The sequence below is a fragment of the Mus musculus genome, chromosome 18 (assembly GCF_000001635.26).
Source record: "Mus musculus strain C57BL/6J chromosome 18, GRCm38.p6 C57BL/6J".
NCBI lineage: Eukaryota > Metazoa > Chordata > Mammalia > Rodentia > Muridae > Mus > Mus musculus.
The window spans coordinates 43656938-43673621 of record NC_000084.6 but is presented as its reverse complement, the minus strand read 5'-3'; the positions used below and the strand labels follow the sequence as shown (position 1 = coordinate 43673621).

The 16684-nt window shown below is 40.5% G+C and overlaps 1 protein-coding gene across 4 annotated transcripts in view; it reads left to right on the top strand.

Moving 5' to 3' along the window:
* Jakmip2 (janus kinase and microtubule interacting protein 2) overlaps window positions 1–16684 on the top strand; it is a 161590-nt gene that overhangs the window by 14164 nt on the left and 130742 nt on the right. The gene's annotated exons all lie outside the window — the stretch shown is intronic.

Below are 16684 nucleotides of genomic sequence, written 5' to 3'. Positions count from 1 at the left end.
TGGAAGAGCAGTCAGTGCTCTTAACCACTTAGAGACTTCTCTCTAGCCCCAATCTGGTTTTTGTTTTGTTTGCTTGTTTTTTAATTGTGAAAAGACAGAGATAAAAGATCCCATTTCTATTTTTAAAAAATTATTTTGGAAGCAAAGATTTAAAAAGTGCATAAAGAATTTCCTAATTCTTCGCTTTCAAAAACGTGAGCAGATTTGCCAATGGATTGGAAAAAAAAAAAACAAGTTTTCTATAATAATTTGCCCCATTATTTTCCAGATATTTCTAGTGATCATGTTTACTTCAGAGGCCCTCTTTATTCTCCCATTAGCCTACAATCTCCTCGAAGCAACTGAGATGGGATGGAACAAGAAAAGAAGGCAGGATTGCAGTCCCAGGGAACTTAACAGAGCCTAAAGATGGTTCAAATCCACATTGATTTACTCCTTCTATTTGTAAAGTACAGCTGTTCCAGCTGTGATGTTGGTACACAGTGAGATAGCATCACTGAGAGGTATGGGCTGTGAGTGATCTAAAGACTATCACAATGCAAATGTTGTGTCCAGTGAAGGTGTTCAGAGTGCCTTGAGTACAGATGTAGATCAGAAAACATTGCGCTCACTTAAAATGCACTTGTCTGTACAAATAGAGAAAACACTCGCAGGAAAAAAAAAAAAGAAACATACTCAGGTGCTAGAAACACGGTTGAATATTTTTTAAGGTTATTTTTTATTGTGGCCCATGTTTCTTAAATCATTCACAGTGTACATATATTACATGGTTAGTAAGGGAAAGAATAAGCCAGAAAGAATGTTGAAAGGTAGATTTGACTGAGTGTGAGGCAAGTGGACAGTGCCACCAGATAGGAGAGATGGTAAGGTTGAAGAAGGTTAAAAAAAAAACTCTAGGAATTCTCATAATTGAGAACGATATGCCTTAGAGCCAGCTCCTAGCCAGAGTCTTCCTGTCCTGGAACAGATAATCATGAAACCCCACTGACAGGACCATGACAACCAGTCATATAGCATAAAAACTAGAGCTGTCTACCTAGAACTCTACCTAGATAGACCCCTACTGTTTAGCCAATGAGCTTCCTTTCATGGGCATACCTTCCTGCAAACGGTATTTAATCTCTGGTTCACTCTGAGTAGTACATATGCATTCACATCCGCCATGAATAAAACAGTTTGAACAGGCAACGATATTCTCCTTCATCAAGGATCATTGCAGTGGGTGTAGGGACGGGGGTTCACCTTTATCATAAAGAGCTGCGCCTAAACCTTCTGGAGATGGCCTTCTATACTATTGGGACTCACTTGGAACCACTCTGGGCTCAGCTATCCCCTTCATACCTGGCGCATAGGGGAAGCCTGAGCTTGTGGACAACCATTCACAACTTCTCTGTTACCAGAGTCTTGTGAATACACAGGAGTCTGGGAACCACTGTTCTCAACTCCTTGGGGTCTCTAATGGGTATACAAGAGATTGAGCACCTCAGCATCTGTCTCAGACCTCAGGAGAGCACAAGCTGACCCAGGAGAGCAAGAAAGACCTATTTGAAAATCTACTTAAAATATATTCATATGTGCAAAGAAAGGAGGCTCTGGATAATCTCCTTTCTTTTGACCTCACACTATCAGAACCATTTTTGCATATCTGTTCCTATCTTGGACTGTATTTTGCCTTCCCTGCACAACATGTCTTTGGCACTCCAGCATCTCAGTGGCAAGGCAGACACTTGGGCTAGCAACTGAGCATTCTAAAAAGGTCCCCATGGATACTGGGAGATAAATGTCATTCCTACCTCCAACACTAAGTTGAATGTTACTTTTGTTATTATTTTTTGTTCCTTCAGACTTTTTAAATTAGTTATGAATTAAAAATAATGGTCATTCATTAATGTGCAAGCCAAATGAGGTCCAGATGCAGTGCTGCCCTCTCCAAATGAAAGGTGTGAAAATTCTGGAGGAAAAGCCACAAGGTGAGACCAAGGGGACAGCAGAGATTATGTCATCGCAGTCAATAGAAAAGGACAGACTTTCTTGATGCTCCCCCTGTGAATCATTATGGAGTTTAATATCATGGTCATTTTTTTTGAAAAGGCGACTAATTGGTTAATATTAATGTATCTTTTTCTTAATTTCCAAAATGAATTCAGATAAGCTGTGTAAGCCATTGTCATCTCTTGATGAGTATTCAGTACATACTCTGTAATCTTTCTTAGTCACTCTAGCTATTTTCTGACGCTTCTATTATGAGCATAAATTGCTTTCTTCAAGAAAGCCCTATTTGAAAATCTACTTAAAATACTTCTGTGTGTGCAAAGACAAGAGGCTCTGGATAATCTCACTTCTTTCGTTTGATCACCATCGGGACCATGTCTGCAGATCTGCTCTGTCATCCTGCCCTCCCCTGCTCAGTTGGACCTCTTCTTTCCTTCACCAGCTTCTTCTAAGTCACTTATTCCAGATACCTAGTATCTGTGACCACACAATTAGATGGCTGTCTCCCTGGCAGAGCAGTCCAGCCTACTCAGATGTCCTCGAACCTGAATTCCTGTGGTATTCACACTGCCTCCCTGTTCGGTGTACTATTTGTCTCACCTGTATTGAAAGGCACCTAAGAATTGGCCTTTCTCTTCCTGCTTCCCAAAGTGGAGGGGAGCCCTTCTAAAGAGAGAACCTTGTGTGTCACACGCTCTGTTGCTCATTTGTGTGCTTTTCATTCAAGGTGACTAGAAGGCAGAGAGCCTTGATACATTCCTCAACACATAGCTGCTTGCAACTGGACATCTCTGTCCCATTTTTGTTCTTACATGGTATCTGGTGGCTTATAAAATTAGAATTTCACCTAATTATCTACCCTTACCACGTTCTTGTGTTGTTTCATATAACTGCAGTGACAACTCAATGGCATTAAATACTAAATCCAAACAAACCTTGCTTTTGAGTGCCTTTTCCTGCTTAGGCTAAGAGTTCCCTCTTCTCTTGGTATCCTTCTTTTTTGGTGATATTTTCCTACTCATTAAAAACTATATTAAAAATCAAAAGGTCTAATATATTGACCTCAGCCTGTCCCAGGAACCATGTTAAGCTTTCTCTATTCCATAAGGAAGAACACCCCCCCCCCTTTCTTCAATTTCAATTTGAGATTCCCATATACTTTGAAATTCAAATATATACCCAGTTTTGGATACTGGATTCTAGCAGAAAGGTGCACTGGAGCAAGCAATGATGCTGTATTTAATTCCCTACAGTGCCTTTAGGCTATACAGCAACCTAATATCAGCAGGATCCAGCAGAAGGGACTGGTTGTCAGAGAAGGGAGGAATGCTGAGAAGGAAAAGGCCCTCATACAACTGTTAGCTTTCGAGAAAGAAGCCTTCTGGCCACCCCAGATTAAACTGTGTGTTCTTCTCAGTTCTTTGTGCTGCCATAATTCTGCTGGTCATTGGAACGAATTGGATTTCACTTTCAGCTGGATTTAACTGGATTTTAGATAATGCAGTAATATAGTGTGAACAGTAATATAGTGAGAATGACTCAGTGCAGATAGTGACTTGGAGACTCTTACCTAAGCTATTTATTCTGTATCCTTCCTTTCTGAGTTCCTCTTTGCACTACAGATTCACCTGGAACTCAGGAGCAAACAAAGCAGCTACTATAACCAGAGGCCTAAAATATGCCCCCTTTTGTTTATAATTAAAAAAATAATACTCACAGCTAAGAAGGAATTTCAGTTTAAAGAACACGTCTATATCTTTCCTGCCTCTGTATGTCTGTTTGTCCTGTCCTGTCTGTCTGTCTTAAATGCACATACAAACACACAAATCACAGAAATACACACCGTGCCTTTAAATAGCTGTGTCTTCATTTTCACATGCTATGTACTAGCAGTTTATATCTTCAGACTGGCTGTGGATACGAACTTGATTGTAGATTTCAAAAGGCTTAGAGTGACTCATTTCTTTGACTAGGGACTACCCTGTTACATAATTGCACCCTAAGAAAATAGCTGAGTGAAAACCACTTATGATTGACCTCTTTATGATCTACACTATCAGGAAGCTGTGAAGATATTGAGGCTCTTATGCCCAGTGTGACATTTTATTTAGAGATGGAGTCTTTCAAAAAATACTTAAATCTCATGGAGGGCATAAAGCACTCATCCAATATGACAGGTATCATTTTCAAGAAGTGACTTCAGGAATGAGCACACATAGAAGAAGCCCTGTGGGAACTGAGTGGGAAGGACTTTGAAAGTCTAGAATAAAGACCCCAGGAGAAACCTTCCAGCACTTTCATCTTATATTTAAATTGTTATAATAGCATTAAAAATGTACACACAATTCAATTGTAGTGAGAAATATCATGGATTCGAGTACAGTTTCGCCATGGTGTTATAGGATACAAGGATCTATAGTAGTCAAAGTTTGCTATATTGCAAGAGAAGATGTGTGCTCTATTGGCTTACACAACAGAGGTGGGGTAGTCCAGCAAAAAAGTACTTGTATAATGGGGAGACAGAGAACTGATTCTAAATCCAGAAAGTGAACGTGTTTGCCATCCAAGTCTAGTGCCTAAAGTGTGGAGGTGCCATGCTGTTGAGTCCCCATTGAAAAGCCAAAGAAACAGCTGGAAGCAGCAGTAATAGAACAGTTAGTGCCTCCAAATAGAGACCACTGCCTGTCTCGATGATACTGTCACACTGTACTCTCATCTGGGCACTCTTAGAGAACCCTTCCTCCCTCTAACTCCACATGTCAGTCCTCTCTGGAAACACCCCCAAATACAGAGAGTAGTGTGACACTCATCCCTTAATGGAGTCAAGTAATACCTGAGTTCTACTCTCACACTACTCTGCAGTTCTCACTGATATAGAACTTATGCAGAGTAGGCTGCAGATGCAAAAGGAGGAAACGCAAAAGTATTCCTATAGCACTCTGTGTGCCTGTATGCACAGTGCCAACACTGTATTCACTGAACCTTAAACCTTTCTTGATCTGATGCTATTATTGCCACTGCTCCTCTGTGTGTGTGTGTGTGTGTGTGTGTGTGTGTGTGTGTGTGTGTGTGTGTGTGTGTGTGTGTGTATGTGTGTGTGTGTGTGTGTGTGAGAGAGAGAGAGAGAGAGAGAGAGAGAGAGAGAGAGAGAGAGAGAGAGAAAGAGGTATGCATGTGTATGTGTTTGCCTATGTGGACTACGGACTACCATGGAGGCCAGAAATTGATGTATTCACATCCTTTGTCAGTGTCAGTTGCCTCTCTGCCTTTGTTCATTTTGTTTCTGAGGCAACGTTCCTAACTGAACTTGAAATGCCTCATATCAGCTAAACTGGCTGGCCAGCACCACCTGCATTCACCTCCAGCAGAGGTTACAGGCAGCACCACAATTCTCACAAATGACCTTCATGTGGATACTGGAATCCAGAGTCGGGTCTTCATGCCGGCCTAACAAATCTGAGTCTTCCTTCTTTTCTTTATAACTTTGCCTGTAAAGCCTTTTTTTTCCCTCTCCTATGTACATGAGTTATTTTGGGAAATATCCATATGATATGTGTATTTTAGTCTCATGCTTTAAAATGCATTTGAAATAGAATAACACTTATCCAGATTATGACCTTTTAAAAGTCAGTAACTACTAGAATTCTAAACACTCTTGCCTATAACGCCATTTAAAAATTCTTCTTCATTATCCTTATACCTTAATCTATTTCTATTCTCACAGTTGGAAAGTTCCCTTTCACATGGAACATGTAACCTTTTTACTGTTTCTAAATCTTCTCTCCTTAAAGATTTCATGTTTTTATTATCTTAATTATGTGTATGCATGTCTGGGGGTGCCTATGTGAGTTTGGGTGCCTGTAGAAGCCAGAAAAGATGTCAGCATCCCTGGAGCTGGAGTTACAGGATGTTGTTAAGTCTCGTGTCATGGGTGATAGAAAACGACCTAGAGCGTCCCATAAGCCCGAGGAGTCTCTTAAGCATTGCATCATCCCAGCCCTGTGATGAGAATGTTCAATTTCAGAAAAAAATTCCAGATTTAAATATTTGAGAGTCACTGGAATACTGTGACTCTGAGAGAAAGCTGTTTAACTTTTCTTAAGTTGCTGTGTACTTAGCTTCTGGACAGCAGCATACTTTTCTTGTTAAGGTCATGGCTAAGATGAAGTTAACTAACAGTAGAGAGGTCAAAGGCAAAGATACTGGGGTCAGATTTCTATTTTAGCTTCCATATCTGTTGATTGTGTGACCAGACATGTGGCCTGACTTCTGTATCCTAGATTCTTTGAGAATCAGATGGGAATAATGATGGAACCCACAAAGTAATCTTGTGCAATCTTAACAATGTGAACTAACCAGTACAAAATTCTTGTGAAAATTTACAAAGCCCTAATAACTTACTTCATACATCTCCCCATTGTTATTAGAACTTTATCTTCAGTTCTTGTTTTCTCAAAGAGCTTAGCTAAGTTTCAAGTAAAGCAAAGTAATGAGAGAGGAGAAAAGAAAGAGGAAGGGGTTTTTTTTAGAGTGGGCAGACCTGACATGAATGGAGGGGCAGCCGATTGAGTTCTGTGGTATAGATTTTCAGGATGTGACTCTGAATGTTTATAAGATGTGTAGAATAACCATGAGGGTAACGTTATCCTTTTACCCTGTGAAATAGTGAACTGGATCTCCCTTCAGGATATGTTTCCCATGATTCTATTGAAAGCTAAAAAGGAGAGGGGTAAAAGCCAAAACACAAATGATAATATAATTAAACTGAGGCTGTTTGAGGACACAGAACTTTGTTAGTTCTTCTGTGTGGAAGCTGGGAGAGAGTCTTGACATCTTAACTTCCTGCTCTGATGGAACAAGCCTAGATGCAGCTTCAAGGAGGCCTTACCATGTAACTGTACTTTAACCACCACGAGGCACGGTGCAGAGTCCTTTCCTCACATCTAGCTGGTGCCCATACAGTCCTTGTGTGCTCCTTTGTCTCTTCTTCAGACTCACTTTCCCCACACTCACTTGGTGTCTTCTCTCATCTTTCACAGTGCTTCTGTTGTTCAAACCACAGTATAGATATCCTCCCCTTTAGAGATCCCCTCAGCGCATCCAATCTAGAAAAGCCACAGCCACCCTTTTCACTTCACATCATCCGATGCTTCTCAAACTCTACTACAGTCCCCTCATCTCCCTGAACCTGAGTACCACATCCTAAGAGTAAGCACAGAGCTGTGTGGTGAATGCATCATCTAGGCTAGAGTCACTGTAAACTGCCTCCACGTGTGACTATGTACACCGCAAAACTCTTCAAACAGAATAATGTAAAGGATGAGTATCTACTCAATCAGACATTCTGGAGATTTTCTTCTTTTCCTCTTTTACTTCTGTTCTCCCCACCCCCATTGTAGCCTCCTTCCTTTATCCACTATCATTGTTAAATCCTATTGAAAAAAAAAAAACACCATAGGAATGCATTAAAAAAAAAAACTTCCTGTTAATTATCTTCCTGGGGTAATTCACCAGTAATGGATGTCAGATTAAATATTTAAAAGACCCCCTGTAACAGGTGTTGCTTCTCTCCTTATCTTTAGAGATCTTTATCACTGAAAGTAGAAGGAAGGTGCAACGAGACAGAGAGAACTTTTACAGAACAAAAGAGCAGTTTGTACACTTTCCAGAAAGTCATAGAGGATCAGTGTCTCTTGATATGTGGGCCAGTATTAAAGTTATTTATCATAGCAACTTAGTTTTTCCAAGACTGGAGATGTATCTCAGTGGTATAGTACTAGCTTTTATAGAGCCTTATGCTTGATCCTCAGCACCGCCAAAAAGAACACTAAAAGTATATGTGAAAGACACATTCCATGGATTACACTTGGAACCTTTGTTCCTCCACGGGTTTAGTTTTGCATTCACATATAGACTTCTGCTATGATCTAGTGAGGTTGTTATTACACAAAATTCTGACATTTTTAGACTCAATTACATTGAGCATTTTGTTTGTGATTGTTCTAGTTACTTTCTATTCCTGTGATAAAACATTGGCCAAAAACAATTTGGGGAGGAAAGGGTTGATTTGGCTTACATTTCTCCATCACCATCCATCATTAAAGGAAACCAGGTCAGGCATTCAAGGCAAAAACATGGAGCCAGGAACCAATGCAGTGACCATGGAGGAGTGATGCTTACTGGATTGCTCCCCAGGGCTTGATCAGCCTGCTTTACTTAAGACCACCTACCCAGGAGTGGTATTATCGACAGCAAGCTATTCTCTTACATCTCCATCTATTGAGAAAATGCCTGACAAATGTGCCTATCTGATAGGGCCAACTTCTTCATTGCAATTGCTTCTTAGCTTGTGTCAAGCGGACAAACAAAACCAACCAGGAGTTATTTGATGTTTCTATAACTAAAACATGTTGGAAACTGTTGTTTATTCGAACATCTGGTAGCTCCTTGCAACCTGGAACCTATTGTGACACATGGCATAAAGCTTATTTAAGTTATCGAGAATATTTTTATTTGCTCCATCTCATATTAAATTTGGACTTTCAAAGAAGTTATTTTTATCTCTCTTTAAATTGGATTTCCTTTGCATCTTAGCAATTACTCACCCAGACTTCCATTGCAGATAGAAATTAGCTAAATCGTTTCATTGCTACACTGCCGTGAACTTTTCTATAATGATTTAGATAAAGTTGTAAAATTGGCAACCACTGGGTGACATTCTGATAAGCCCAACACTTCTTTGCTCTCATTATTGATCTAGTGGCATTGTAGTCAGAGGGAGTAAGTATCAGAGACCTTCATTTTTTTCTGAAGCCTATAAAGCTATTTGTTAATACACCTATTTTATGTAACTTCTATGATGAATAATTTTAATAGATAAATCTGCTTCCTTCTAAGTTAAAAAGCATGTGATAAAGTTTTTGTTTGAGTTTTAAAAATTCCAGGTAGATTTTTCAACTGATAACAAATAAAATTTGTATTTTTACTTGATATATGTGAAAAACAAAACAACAGAAAAAAAAAACCTTTGGATTAAAGTAAACTCCAAAGTTTTCAAATTTTCTAATATATCTTTATTAAAAGTAATTACAATACATTAATGCATTTGTGGATTGGGTAATACTGAACCTCGGATACAAGTCTGTTACCACTAGAGGATTCTAAAAAATTGCTACCAACATAAATTAACATGTTTAATTCTTATTGTAGGCCTAAAATGTTACTAAATGTCTCCAACAATTATCTCTCTTCATTTCTACAGTTTCTCTGACAGGCAGGTACTCTAGATATTACTGTAATAGTAATCGGTCACGTCACAGATGAGCAGCTTGGGTCTGAGGGGCACACAGCTGGGTTCAGGCTGAGGGTCAAAGCCAGGATTCCCCCAAGCCCCTGTGATTTAGTCTGGATACTTTCCCTGACTGAGCTGATTTAAATAGGCTCCCTGTTTTGGAAAGATCTAGTGTTTTGCAAAGGTTTCCTCTAGACCTGTGAGCACATCGGTACTAACTTCAGTCATTTTGGTGGCGAGGTGGTCTCTTAATGCCACACATTCTACTCCTCCTATAGAGTTGAAAGGAACATCCATTTGTGAAGATCCCCTCCCTCCTCACTGCAGTACACCTCACCAGACAAAAGGTACATAGAGAGTCACCACTGCCACAGGTGCACCTCTGGCTCCTGGATTCTGCATTTGTAAGTGACAGATTAGTTGCTTTCATGGTCAATAAGCATCCATCCACAGGAATTCTCTTAGTTCAGAGTACCCAGTTTCCTTTAAACAAACAATGTAAATTATGTTAAAGGAGGAAAAAAGACAATGAGATCTTCAATGCATTTATTTATTGAGCACCTATTGAAAAATGTGATGGAATCTAGTGGCTTCTGCGACACAGGAAGTACAGTGCTCTGTATCCATCTGTTTCCTTGCCTGCCTGCCCCAACCTCCTCTCTGCATGTCTGTTGTTTTGTTCACTGCTGCTCACCTGTGTTAACAGATGGTCAATCCAGAGACAATGGCTGCACTTGTGGGGATAAAGCCCAGGCTATTTATATTCAGTAGTATCTACAGGCAAGTATGTTCAGCCCTGTTCAGCCTTCTTTGGACACTAGACAATCGAACAGCAAATAATAGCTATTTGCTCTCTTTTTCTCCTCCTACTCTCTTTTCCAGTTACCTGTCTCCATCTCCCTTCCATTGAGTTGAGTTCCCACAGACACCTGTCTTATGGAGATTTATTAAGCCTCGTTCATAATGCTATTTCAGATCCTGAAACAAAGAATAAATGCAATCTATCATGTCAAATAGGTTATTTTCTTTTAAATATTTATAGATAGGACAACATTTTATGAATGAATGCCCCTTCAAGAAAAACATCAGGAGATAAGTATGCAGAGAACCTAGGCTATTTGGTCAGGATGTCTTGATCTTTCTATGCCCCAGGGTAAAGCCAGAGCATGAGCTTCCCTGACAGTTTGCTTCAATTTTTACTAAGAATGATTTTTCCTGTAATTGGCTACATGAGTGAAATATGTCCTTTATATGTTTTATTCTCCCTGAAAGTTCAATCATTGTGGTATATAAAAATAATATTGAAAAGTAATCATTTCTAGCTAGTAGAGTTTAATCTAATTCACAGCAGTCAAATGGTAATCTCCGTCAATAGTCTTGATATAAAACTCATTGAAGAAGGTGTATTGCCCTTTTCTTCACACTGATAAACTCACAGTTTATCACACTTCCACATAAATGTCTGTGCAAGACTTCATTGGAAAGTATCCCGTGTGCCTTTTGTTAGCACACAGAACACACACACACACACACTTAGATTAAGTTAAATGAGCTCTGCTTTCATTGTGAGTCCTTGAATTTAAGTAGGTTCAATTTTCTCATGTCTCATATTAGCCAATACCTTAATTGTGTAGATGCACTAATTGTGAACACAATCATTCCTTCTTGCCTAGTTTCAGTCAAAGGACAACGATGTTGCAGAGGTACTGGGGGAGAGAACTCAATACCAGGATTAAATGTTACAGTCAATGTCCATGCCGACTGTAACTGTGACTGCTGTTAATTCTCCATTGTAGGATTTCACCTCTGTACCTTTCCTGAGTACAGACACTTTTCCATTTATTATGTTTTATGAATCTCCATAATCAAGCCATGTCTTCCTATGTCCAATTATTTTTTCTTGATTTTCCCATCTGAATATGGGTGGGCCTTTCACTCACTTTGTGAATTTTCAGAATTCAAGCTGTCAGTCATTCAAGTTATAATCCTATAATCTCCAGTGTCACCAATGATACCCCACCTGCTTTATGCATTGCTCTGTTTTGTTCCTGAGATGGTGTCATACTTTGTAAACCTAGGTGTCCCCAAAACTTCTTATGTAGCCATACTGGCCTTGAACTTAAAGTGATCCTTCTGCCTCTACTTCTTAAGTCTGGAGATTACAGGCACACTTAATGTATTGGATCATTGTAAGAATGTGTTATATGATCATGTTTGATAATTTCTTGTGATGTACTTTGTAGCTATTAGCTTCTTTCAGCTAGAATGTACTTCTTCATACACCTAGATGTCAATAAAGAAGGCCAGGAGCCAATTGCTAGGCAGAAGCTATAGGTAGGACTTCTGGGTCCTAGGGGGAAAAGGCAGATGCCAGGAACGAGAGAGCTTTTTTTTCCCCCCATGCTTTGGAGTAGAAAGCAGCAGTCATATAAGGTCTCAGGGCAGCTAGGGCCTGCAGCATCCACTATGGGCAGGAGCCTAGGAGGTTGGTGGGGGTTAGTTAATACAGGATAGCTGATAAGGTTAGGGCTAGAGAAGAAATGAAGATAATAATTGATGAGGGCATTCATTTTCAGGCAGGATATTCTGCGCCCAGCAATTGTGTCTAGCTGGTAAGTTCTAAAATATAAAAGCTTTCTGTCTGTCCTTTATTCGTGGATTCTAGAGCCTTGGGAATAGGCTGGTGGAGGTGTAAGGTGAATAAAGGGAGAGGCCAGGTTGGAGCTGGCAGCAGCTGATTTTGGAGCTAAGCCAGGAAGGGCTGGTAGCATGGCTGCAGCTCCCCGGCTAAGACAATAGTGTGTTTATAAAACTACATGCAACACCTAGAGCCCAGAGCAACTCAAGTCAGCGTTAATTTAGGAGCAATCCTCTCAGTGTCTCTTTTTAGGCCTAGACTTCTTCCAGCTCTGCCTCTGTTAACTCATTATTAATTCCTGACTCATCCTGCAGCATTTTTACATATATTTCTCCATGTTTCTCCATATATTTATTTATGAATTATCTCTCAATGGACAGCTAGTGCTGATGGGTGGGAATAACGGTTCATTCACTTTGTAGGCTGGAACAGAGCATAGAATCCAGAGTATAATTGGCACTGAGCAATCATTTCCCTAACTGGATGTTAGAATTTTTAAGTGCTCAATTTCTCCCTTCATTACACTATTGGGGTTGTTGTGATGAAAATTGAATCAATAAGCCAGTGACAGTGTTTTCTAATCTCCAAGTTTTATGAAATTAAATATTTAATTTAAGCAGAAGTCATCAATATGACTGCCAGCCTCCAAAAAATATATATAAACTCAATGTCAAGAATTCAACTCCATAAAGCAAAAATGGGCCAGCGAGCATCAGAATCCTGGTGACCTGAGTTTGACTCCCCAGAGCCCACCACATAAGGGAGGAAAGAGAGAAAAACATTCACTAAGTTACACACACACACACACACACACACACACACACACACACACACACACACAATTTAAATGTTTGAAAATAGAACAACAACAAACAAACAAATAAACAAATAAAGATAGGAGAAATACTTAATGATCTTAGTTCCCAACTGTTTGGCAGCACAATGATGACAGTTAGTGGAATTCTTGTGTTAGGAGAACTATGGGCAGCCATGAACCTCTCAGACAAAATAATCTCATGCTTCGCTGCAGTCATGAGGTAGGATTTTCAGCCTCAAAGAATGGCTAGAGTGTGTTTGCCATTCTTGGCTATGGCGAGGCACATCCTAAGTAAAAGATACATTTGGCTGAGCATCCAGGGCAGTGACTTCTACCAAATGCACGTTTTTTTTTACCAAGGCTGATTCACTTTTCTCCTACCAGAAAGATATTTGCCAAGAAGGCACTCATGCACACACAGACGTATATAGACAATCACAGACACAGATGTACACAGACAATCACAGACAGATGGATGGACATAAACATACAGACACATGTGCAGTGTAGAAGAAAAAGGCTAGGGTCAGATCTTTAATATCTGCTCTAGAACACTGCTTTTATTTTAATTAAGAAACTTCATAATTAACAAACTAGATTTATATTGTCTCTCAGAAAAATCAAAGCTGGCAATTCTGTGTGGCACCACATTCACAAAGAGCAATGCTCAGTGGCCGTAAGGGAGCATGCATTACCCATGCAGAAAGGCTACACCACTTCCTTTAGTAAGTGGCTGGTCCCCGTCACTATTTATACCTCCTGATTTCACCTTGCAGGGTCAGCATTCGCATCCTTCCTCTATACCCAAGTTTCTAAATCTGTCCACTAACTAGCAAGCGGGACTTTTGTTAGAGTAACATAACTTAACAACGTCATGTCTCATGCTGTAAGTTTTCTGTAAATGCTTACCATTGCTTTGGCTCAAAACCAACATGTTTTAAGCATCTACTACTAGCCATTGATTAAGCATGAGTTAGGCTCTTGAGGACAAACTTGGTCCCCAACTTCAGACAGGTTTAAGGTTATCATCTAGAAAAATGCTACCCGTAAAAACTAGGCTTCTTTGGACTTTATGTGGTGACCTAAGAAGGTTAATGAACTCTCTGGGTTGCTTTGGGGATCACTGTGCTGGAGCGGAATGACAGAAACAGAGAGGCTGTACTGTGGAAAGGTGGCCTGAAATGAACGTTCTCCCAGAGTTCCTCCTGCCATCCTCCCTACAGCACCGCTCCTCCCCCAGACCTCCCCACCTCAGCAGATGGCTTTGCTATCTGCTCAGTTGTTCCAGCCCAAAATACTTTGACTCCTTTCTCTCTTCCCCTCTCTTCCTCACCAATTCACTAGCAGATTCCATCAGCCCTTCATGCATAGCATGTCCTAGATCTGTCCACCCCCCGACATCTGTGCTACCACCAACTACAGTGGTACAAGCCGCCACCACCTTTTTATTGGATAACTAACCGCACAGCCTACTGACTGCTTCCACTCAGCAGACATGCTCTTTGAAGGGCGAGAATGTAAATATTTTAGATTTGTGGCTCTCTGTATTACACCCCTGAAATATCTCCTTGTGTCCCCAGAATAATTATAGGCAGTTCTTAAAACGTCAGATATGGCCATGCCCCAGTATTTATTTATGAAAACAAGTTGTAGGCGTGGTTCATGATGACAAGCTTTTTGAAAATAGAATTCAGACCCAAGTCACAGAAGTGGCTTACCCAGAACAGAGGATGGACCCTGACCTTTCCTGACCTTCTCCTCTTGGGGCCCTTTTTTTGCTCCATTTTTTTTAATCCTTCATCTTGAGGTTTAGACTAAACAAGCTAATTCCCCATTCAAGGCTTCTATATTAATTGCTCAGAGTTTTCCTTCCCATGTTAGAAGAGCCAGTCCCTTCCCTGTACATGTCTCTCCTGAGACGAATTCCCTACCACAACCTGGTCTCCCTCCAAGTCACAATTTAAGGCCACATATACCCTCATATTATGCTCTTCTCTGTGTCTACCGTCATCAGAAATGTCCTCATTGTCAACTGGCTTATTTTGTGCCATGAGCTGTGAGGGGATCTGAGGGCAAGCTGAGAGCTAAGCTTTACTGCTTAATTGCAGAGCCTCTCCCAGCACCAGACACAGATCGTGTCTCCAGGAGCACTTTGGGAAAGGAGCAGAGATCAGCTCTCTCAGTGAATCAAGAGGAGTGCTGTGAGCTCACAGGCTTCAAAGGGTCCATAGAACCTCAGCCGCCACACCAGACCATGCTTTCTTCTGCTCCCTTTAACCAAAAACTGCCAAGTGTGACTTATCTAAGAATACTCAATGGGAAAAGCCACTGATCCAGGAATAATTTGAATTTCAGAAGAAAAGGGGGTATTGTCTATTTAACAAAGAGCCTGTTTTACTGCTAAGTACATTGCTGGCTATGTGGCTTTTTTATTTTTCCTATGGCTCTTGTCCAAGGATGATGACTCGAGGCAGGTACTTAAGAGAGACCTCACTAATAAAGAGAAACTAAAAGGAAGGCTATATTTGGGTGTGTTAATTGGTTTTCTTTTTGTCTCAAGTATTAAATCACAAAGACTCAATGGCATCTTCTGGACCTTAAAGGAAGTGGAAGGTCTTTCTCAGTTCTTCACTAGAACATATAACTTTATTTTAGGAGGGTAGAGAGTAGTTTGCTCAATGGCTGTGTGCTGGGCTACTCAGGCTACAGTAATGCACCTACAGAATGAATGGCTGTAGCAGCAGACATGTGTTTTCTCACCATTGTGAGAGACAGCAAATGCCATGCCATCATGATAGTGGACTGCCTGGCTGCAGATAGCAGCCTTCCCATTGAGCCCTTGTGTGGCCTCATCTTTATGGACTAGCGGCCAGATCTCTGATGTAGTTTCCTCTCCTCATAAGAACAACATTATCAGATGACAACACCAAACACTGGACGGTGCTCACTTCAAGAACAATAATGGCTAGTTTATTCTGAAGCCAAATATGAGTGGCCATGGCTGGAGAACACAGTACGAGTCACTTCTTCAAATACTCCATTGCAATGTGGTAGGAGTTGCATGAAGCTCTATAGTAAATCAGAACACATCTGTGGAACTATAAAGCAGGCAGGTTGTAGAAAGCAGGGGGATCCTGGAGTAGGCCTCAAGTGTTTCCTGATCCACTGTTGGCTGTTACTTGGTAGAAACTGGTTGTTTGTTAGTACATTTAAAAACAATTTGCCTAATAGTCACAAGAATTAATGTTAGCTTAAACAGTGAGGTAGACCTAAAGATATCCCAAGATAATTTGTCTCTGGACTTCCAACACTTGAGCTCTCCACAATCACTTATGTTATAGTCAATTGGCCTTTGGAATCCTACACACAGCTGTGGTGTTTTTTTAAGGATCCCTAGTTCACAACATTGGGGTCTCATGATTGTGAACTCCATGTAACCTTAAATTCTTCCTCTTTTAAAATGGATTCTTTTCACTTAGCATACAAGATAATTTATGGGTTTTGTTGTAGCCTTGGTTTCTTTCTTGAAGGACTTGTCTCTAAATCCAGTCACATTGCAGGTTAGGTTAGGACTTCCTATATGAATTTGGTGGGAGCACAATCCAATCCTTTAAGTGAACAACCTCCAACTCTCTCTCTCTCTCTCTCTCTCTCTCTCTCTCTCTCCCTCTCTCTCTCTCTCTTTCTCTCTCTCTCTCTCTCTCTCTCTCTCTCTCTGTGTGTGTGTGTGTATGTGTGACAGAAAAACAGAGAGACAGAGAGATGTACAGACAGACTGTGTGGGTGTGAGAAAGAGAAAAAGAGAAATAGAGAGAGAAATAGACACAGTCTCTCTCTCTGTCTCTCTCTGTCTCTGTCTGTCTCTCTCTCTCTCTCTCTCTCTCTCTCTCTCTGTGTGTGCGTGTGTGTGTATGTGTGACAGAAAAACAGAGAGACAGAGAGATGG